General features: G+C 38.1%; 1 long non-coding RNA gene across 1 annotated transcript in view; it reads left to right on the top strand.

The window, feature by feature from the left end:
* The window catches only part of LOC114646630 (uncharacterized), a 62,834-nt gene extending 55,533 nt beyond the window's left edge, over positions 1-7,301 (top strand). The window contains exon 2 of the long non-coding RNA XR_007934004.1: positions 4,800-7,301. This is a non-coding gene — a long non-coding RNA (uncharacterized LOC114646630). The remainder of the gene's footprint in view (positions 1-4,799) is intronic.
* Positions 7,302-8,616: the final 1,315 nt, after the last annotated feature.

An 8,616-nucleotide genomic window follows, 5' to 3' on the forward strand; every position in this document is an offset into this window, starting at 1 on the left:
AAGGACAGAAAAAACTATGCAATTGTCTGAACTGATGATCATGAGAAGGCCTTCTCTGACTTAAAGGCCACTTGTCATGATTTCCAGTTCTGCAGATCGCTTACTTTTTAAGGAGTTCATTCTACAGAAGGATGCAAGTGCTTTTGGTTTGGGGGTGGTGCTCTCTTAGTGTTTTGATGGGAAGGACATCGTATCACATTTCCGAGCAGGAAATTACTCCCAGGGACCATAATTACTCAGTCATTAAGAAATAATACTTGGCTATTAAGTGAGCAGTGGAGACCCTCTGTTACTATTTATGGAATAAGTGGTTTACCCTGGTAACTGACCACACTACACTCCAGTGGCTCAACAGACAGAAGGATACAAATGCCTGACTCACTTAATGGTTTATTAGCTTGCAGCCACTTGCTTTTGATATTTGAACCAGTGCAAGGCAGTGACTCATGCATATATATATATTGTAAGAAAAGGCACTATATTGCGCCCGACCCGACACAGATTCACACGGGAAGCGCGGGTAAAATAAAATAAACTATTTTTCTTCAGCTGGAGGGCACGTCTTCCCCGTAATCCCTCCAACCACAACACAGTCCCTCCTACCTGACTCTGGCCGCTGAGTGGTGGTCGCTGGCTCCCTTTTATTGGGTACCCGGAAGTGCTCCATGTGGTTGATTCCGGGTAAGGCGAAACCAGTGCCTAAAAGGGGCCAGCAGCTCCTGTTGCAGCACCCCCTGGCAGCGCCTGCGGAACCCCACAGAGCTGCACAGAACTCCAACCCCATTGAAGCCCTGGGGGAGTCCGAGGCACCGCTGCAACACAGGGAGGCTGCCATCTAGCATCCAGGGTAGATACTGGGTTTTCCACCCTTGCCCTCTGGTATGCGGTGCAGGGACGTCCTGGCCAGGTTTGGGCCCCGCCATCCACCGCAATATATATATATATACAGTGGTGTGAAAAACTATTTGCCCCCTTCCTGATTTCTTATTCTTTTGCATGTTTGTCACACAAAATGTTTCTGATCATCAAACACATTTAACCATTAGTCAAATATATACACAAGTAAACACAAAATGCAGTTTGTAAATGGTGGTTTTATTATTTAGGGAGAAAAAAAAATCCAAACCTACATGGCCCCTGTGTGAAAAAGTAATTGCCCCCTGAAACCTAATAACTGGTTGGGCCACCCTTAGCAGCAATAACTGCAATCAAGCGTTTGCGATAACTTGCAATGAGTCTTTTACAGCGCTCTGGAGGAATTTTGGCCCACTCATCTTTGCAAAATTGGTTGTAATTCAGCTTTATTTGAGGGTTTTCTAGCATGAAACCGCCTTTTTAAGGTCATGCCATAGCATCTCAATTGGATTCAGGTCAGGACTTTGACTAGGCCACACCAAAGTCTTCAGTTTGTTTTTCTTCAGCCATTCAGAGGTGGATTTGCTGGTGTGTTTTGGGTCATTGTCTTGTTGCAGCACCCAAGATCGCTTCAGCTTGAGTTGACGAACAGATGGCAGGACATTCTCCTTCAGGATTTTTGGTAGACAGTAGAATTCATGGTTCCATCTATCACAGCAAGCCTTCCAGGTCCTGAAGCAGCAAAACAACCCCTGACCATCACACTACCACCACCATATTTTACTGTTGGTATGATGTTCTTTTTCTGAAATGCTGTGTTCCTTTTACGCCAGATGTAACGGGACATTTGCCATCCAAAAAGTTCAACTTTTGTCTCATCAGTCCACAAGGTATTTTTCCCAAAAGTCTTGGCAATCATTGAGATGTTTCTTAGCAAAATTGAGACGAGCCCTAATGTTCTTTTGCTTAACAGTGGTTTGCGTCTTGGAAATCTGCCATGCAGGCCGTTTTTGCCCAGTCTCTTTCTTATGGTGGAGTCGTGAACACTGACCTTAATTGAGGCAAGTGAGGCCTGCAGTTCTTTAGACGTTGTCCTGGGGTCTTTTGTGACCTCTCGGATGAGTCGTCTCTGCGCTCTTGGGGTAATTTTGGTTGGCCGGGCACTCCTGGGAAGGTTCACCACTGTTCCATGTTTTTGCCATTTTGTGGATAATGGCTCTCACTGTGGTTCGCTGGAGTCCCAAAGCTTTAGAAATGGCTTTATAAACCTTTACCAGACTGATAGATCTCAATTACTGCTGTTCTCATTTGTTCCTGAATTTCTTGGATCTTGGCATGATGTCTAGCTTTTGAGGTGCTTTTGGTCTACTTCTCTGTGTCAGGCAGCTCCTATTTAAGTGATTTCTTGATTGAAACAGGTGTGGCAGTAATCAGGCCTGGGGGTGGCTACGGAAATTGACTCAGGTGTGATACACCACAGTTAGTTTATTTTTTTAACAAGGGGGCAATTACTTTTTCACACAGGGCCATGTAGGTTTGGATTTTTTTCTTCCTAAATAATAAAAACCATCATTTAAAAGCTGCATTTTGTGTTTACTTGTGTTATATTTGACTAATGGTTTAAATGTGTTTGATGATCAGAAACATTTTGTGTGACAAACATGCAAAAGAATAAGAAATCAGGAAGGGGGCAAATAGTTTTTCACACCACTGTATATATATATATATATATATATATATATATAATATATATATATATATATATATATATATATATATATATATTCTTAAGAACAACACACATTACCCATAACACTAATTTCTAAAACATATAAACAAAACAATAATCAGTATACATATACAGTCGGCCAGCTCTGTACTGATCACTATGTTTCAAATGCTGGTTTATTGCAACTACTCGTGGATTTTGTAACACTAATTATTAAACAGATTTAACCAATCTAAAAAGCAAAGCAAAAAAAAAAAAGTGAACATAACTCCAGATAATTTCTACTGGGAGTTTGCTAGTACTTACACCATTATAAAACAAAGTCAGGCCAGAAAAGACGCTTCCATATTTTCCCCTCCCACCAGGCTTTTATATCCAACTTTGACACTGCACCTATTGCACCATTACAACCTTCATGATAACAAGCACCTTCTCTTCAGTTAAAACGTAATTACTGTAAACTGCTACCCACATCACAATATCTGCCATGTCATTGAATAAAAGTTTATACTAGTCTTTATTTTTTTTACTAACCTGAACATGGGCAAAAGCATGTTTACAGTTGTGAATACGTGAGGCCAGCAATTTGAGCACTTAAGAGATTGTACCTAAGTACAGTATGCCATTGTGACATTCTTTTGAATTTATAAAGTTAATTAAGCTATTGAGTTCATAAAACTGCTGTAATAATCATAACATGCCTATCTTATTCCATGCGAACAACTGTAAACCTACTTTTTCCACCCCTGTATATTTATATATATATAAAAAGCCACAAAGGTACTTGTCATCTCAGGAGGTATTACACTGTCGTGTTGGATCCCTGTCTTGAAAAGACAAATGCCACAATTGTTTTCCTTTTGTTTATTTTCCCTATTTATTTCAGTTTATTATAGGCATATACAGTCTATTTGAAGGGTATCATGCTGGGACCTGTAGCTTATGCACAATATTAGTAAGATATAGTATGTAAGTCATGAGATCCTTGGCTCTTTTTTTGGATGAAACAGGTTAAGAAAACTAATGGTTGACTAGATACATTTGGTTTAGACTGCTTTGAGCAGACAACTAAAGTATTATGCCAAAACAATCCAATTAACACAGTTACTTAAACTTTCATAAAGTTTGATACAGTTCATCACAGAAAATCCATCCAAAAGCCAGAAGTTATAACCTTCAGTAATGAACTCTGAGATTGTATGATAAATTAATTATAGGCTGGAAACAAATGCAAAGATGAGGAATTGGCTGCAATGGAGTCCTGTGCAGATCTGTGGAAGAACTCTTCTTAATTATAATAATAAAATGGATTCAGGTACAGTGACATAATGTGTTACACCAAAATGGAAGGTATGGTTAAGAACAAAAGGCAGCAAAACAATGTGAAGTACAATTTGAAAATGCTCTAGAAAGAAATTTTGTAAAGACATTAAAGATTTACTTTGGCAAAACTTTATGTTCCTGGCAATGTACAAATACAATTAAAAAGGATACATTACTAGACTATTTTGTAAAAACCGTTCAATAAAAAAGGTGCAATGCACTAATGAGATTCCTGGGTTTAATTTGCACACCACTCACTTTTTGTGGAGTTTGATGCTCTCTTTGTTGGTATCTGTTATTTCAGGCACTTCAATTATTTTCATCATTCCAATGCTAGGTGGCACCTTTAAAGTGTGGATGCATGTCCTGCGATGGACTGCTGTCTTGTTTGGTATCGGTGTATGTTGTATACCCAAACTTGCTTTTGCTTCCAAATTGGGATTACACTGATTGTGACCTTATCAACACTGCACAAAGACAGTTTTGAAGACAAAACAAAAATCTTTATTTATTCAATTCACCTCAAATTGTAGTTGTGGACAGTCCAATTCCAATGGTTCACTGCTTTTATTTATAAGGCTACATACTCGTTTGTTTTTAAGCACCTTCTGTTTCAAATAATAAGGGCTACAGGAGAGTGAAAACATTTTAGTCCACATTGGATCTACAGATGAAGAATGTTGGGTTTTACATAATATTGTACTACACAGGCACATCCTGCACCTTCTATGACCCGATTCCCCTGTGGATACTCTTGCTTGTTCACTCAGAGTTACACTACATTATTAGAATGAATCCATTCTGAATTTTAAGCATGTAGCAAATTGCAGGGTAAGAAGTCATTATGTGAATACTGGCATGTGGATTAAGACATTTTTCTACTTTCTTTAAGGTGTTTTGCTCATCTGCTGCTGGAAGGAATGAAGCAGTAAACAGAGGAAAGGCCTCTCCTACGCATAACCTGTCTCACATACAGAATTCGTGTGATTGGAGCAATTAACAAAAAGTTGCTCTTTTCTCTGACCAAGGAGACAGGATCAAACATCTCCGAGCAAGACCACACTATTATGGAGTCTCGATCAAGGCACAGTGGCTCAAAAATGGAGGGCAAAGCAGCAGGAAAGGCAGAGAAAACAACTGGAAGTAGTGTGGAAAAGAAAGAGACTAAATCTGGTGAACTCACCCCTCAGCCACGAAAACAAGTCAGTGAGACACCATCTGAGCCACTAAAAGCTGGTAATACGGCTGCAGGAGATAATACTGGAACGCAGGTGCCACCACTGACAGAGGTCAATGCGGATGGAAGTGCAGAGGATGACAAACAGGCTACTGGGCAGAATGGGGATAATCAGGCAGGTGAAGGCAATGATACCTCTGAGCGCCTGAAGCCTTTTCTCATTGGCGGTGCGGCCATTGTTGCTGTTGCTGTGGTCATTGCCATGGTATTGCTTGCGCGCAAGAAATGAACAGCTTCCTTGGGCTTATGTAAATATAGTAGTAATGTATAGAACTAGAGGGGCACCGAAACACATGCACAGATACAGGTAGAGATTGGCCAAAACAAATGGGCACACAGGATAGGAAGGGGCTACATGGATAGAAAAAGAAACCTTTCAGTCTTCATTTGTAGTACTTCACTGTTCACTTAAAGTACCAAAGATTCAAAACTAAACCTGATTCAAATAATATTTCCTCAATTTCTAAATTTGAATCCACAACCTTGCAGATACCTGTACAATGAAATCATTGTCTGAAAATACTTTCATCATTGGTCAATCTTGAGTATGGCAATGCATGTTGGCACCTTTAGTTTGACCTGAAGGGTTTAGTTGGGCCACAATGTAATAGCCCCAAAGGATAACTTGCCTCCATTTTCTTGGTATCCTGTTAAGCAGGCGGGTGGGATAAACCTGTTGAGGCATTTAATGTCACCTCAAATTTCTTCCTGTCTGAGCAAACAGAAAACAAAAAGTCTGAAAAAAGTTAGTTTTCATTCCCTAACCACTGCACAGTTTAAAATCTGTATTTGGTTTGGAATCGTAATTAATAATTATTTTCTTATAAATGGAAAAAACGTGATAACCTGGACCATCACAAAATATTCTATAAAGAAAATACTCTGGAGTGTAGGATCAATAATTAGAAAAAGTGGTTCATATTATATTAACATAAATTCCACTTATGCCCCTCAATATAAACTGCACTGTTATCTTTTGTAGACTTTTTTGAATGTAATATGAAGAATAGCTATCCAGAAAACTGAATAGGTCTCTCTTAGTCTTCATTAGCTTGTAATGATTTTAATCTTAGAGTCTTGCAATAAAGTACCCCCTTTTTTCAAGCATGAAAAAAGGGGCAAAAGTTATTCCCAGTTTGAAAAAAGAAAATAAGTTAACGGAGGCAAACTTTCTATGAAAGATGATTGTCAAAATGCTTCATCTCTACCATTTTTGTTTATCAGTGTGGGAATAACCTTCAGCCTTTCAATTAAGCAAGCACTACCTTTGTGAAAATTAATTGAAGTAGTAACAAACATCTTCATGTGTGGGGTATGTAAAAGAAAATAATATTTTTTGGTGTTTATTTGATAATACTGTCAATTCCCTGTTGTCCATATGCCTTCACTAGTGACCACTAAACTAAACTGATTAAATGGTGAAGCAAAGCCATCTCCTATGACAGTATAAATATATGATACAGTAAAAGCAAAATAAATAAGGTAAAATATCCACATGAAATTGTTAAAAATATATCCAAATAGACTTGGCAAAATGGAGGAATGGCTCACAATGATAGGGTTAATTACTTTGGGTAAAACATGTTGCGCTTTACGGAGTGTATACAGTATATACTGCCTGCTCAGTCAGGTACCAAAGTAAAACCTGCGCTGTGGGCCATTCAAGCTTTGAAAAGTACACTGATCACACTCTGGTGTCTGTGTACATACTTGTGTGTGTTCATGTGTCCAAGCCCCACTGACATTTTCACCCCCCTCTTGTGTAACTCATGAAGCAGTAAGAGCACGAGGGCATAACTTTGAATGTGTGTCCCTGTGGCTTAGCTTCTTTTCAAAGTCACTGTCCAAGCGAATGTCTTGTGTTCATTCTGGCACTCTGCATGGTTTGATCCCTTGGCCTATTTTTCATTATGCTTAGTAATAAGAATATACTCTTACTGCTCCTCTAATAATACTACTAGTGATGATAATGAGACTAAAGTTCAAGTTTTACCTTAATTTTGTTTTTAAACCAGAGCGTATAAATGCAATAATGCAGGTAGGATAAAACCTTAGATGGGAAATACTAGTGATATTATATATTATAGTTGTGTAGTTCACACCACAGCCCCTTGACTGCTCTTTCAAAATAATAAAAAATGGTATTAATAAACCCCAGCCCTTCGTCTCTGTACTCTGATTAGTCACAGTGTGTATTAGCTTCATATCCACTAACTGGCACAAAGACACTTGACTGTCTGCATGGAAAGCATACTGGCGGTAGCCCTGTTTTGTAAATTGATTTGATTCTAATTGCTATATTAGAAAAGTGTCTTCTGTGTCGTTTCTTCTGCTTCAATTTCTTTTATCCATAAGGTAGCACTTAACAAACTTGGGATAAATCCATCTTTTAAGTAAGCAAATATTTGTCTTCTTATTCCATTGAAAATAAATTCCAGCCTTAGAATCTGAATCTGAGCTTTGCCAATATCTGCTGATTCTGAAGACCCATTCTGTCTTGGAGTGATTTGGGAGTCCTGGTCTTTTTGAATGCAGACTTATTATTAATATTTTGATTTTTCTCGATCACCTTGAAGAAATGGTGCACACAAGCTAAAACAGTATTTAAAGTTTACGACTGGAACAATAAAAATAAGTTGAAATTGTGCTCTTTTAGAAACTAGCCAGTTCTGAAATGGAGCGATAATAAGGACATGGTCTTGAAATATATGAAACAATGATAACTTTAGCTCTTTCAGTCATCTACACTGTTTAGATTTATTTTCAATGAAAGCATCACTGAATGAGCTTGGTCTGTCAGTTATTACAAGACAGCCCATCACAAGAGTTAGTAACTTTGGGTCATATAAGAGATGATTTCATTCTTCATTGTACACTAAATGGGTTTTAGCCCTTTCTTCTGGAAAACCTTGCTATTCCTGTCTTTTTAGGACAATGGATTCTGCCAACAGCTTTGTAATTCTTAATATTTTTGTCTTTGAGAATTTCCTTTTCATTGCTTTTTTTTCTTTACTACTTGTACATTAAGATATTCTCATCCCAATCAGGTTTGGTTTTCTGCTCCTGTGACCCTGAACTGGACTACATTGTATGATAACTATGGATAGATGCATGGATTTGTCTGTACATCAGAATTCTCAGTAACAAGATTTTGGCAACATTCCTTGATTTCTTGTAATAAAATCTTTGTTTATTTAACAGATAGTCTTGGTACTACAGTAGTCCCTGATCCATTTCATGTACCTGATGGAACAATCTACTTTGACCATCTACTACCTTTCAGCCCAAACTATCTTATTCAATCTCTATTCACCTACCCTTATAAAATTTGAAATAGTGATTTGAAGAGCTCCAAACTACTACTAGCAGTATCTATGCCTAGTAACTTAATCCATACTTTTAGTCTCTTTTTGAAGAAATACTTTGCATTTCTACTTTATAGTCTTCTAATTCTGCTTTTTATGTTAGCATG

The sequence above is a fragment of the Erpetoichthys calabaricus genome, chromosome 2, assembly GCF_900747795.2.
Source record: "Erpetoichthys calabaricus chromosome 2, fErpCal1.3, whole genome shotgun sequence".
In the NCBI taxonomy this organism is placed as follows: Eukaryota; Metazoa; Chordata; class Cladistia; order Polypteriformes; family Polypteridae; genus Erpetoichthys; species Erpetoichthys calabaricus.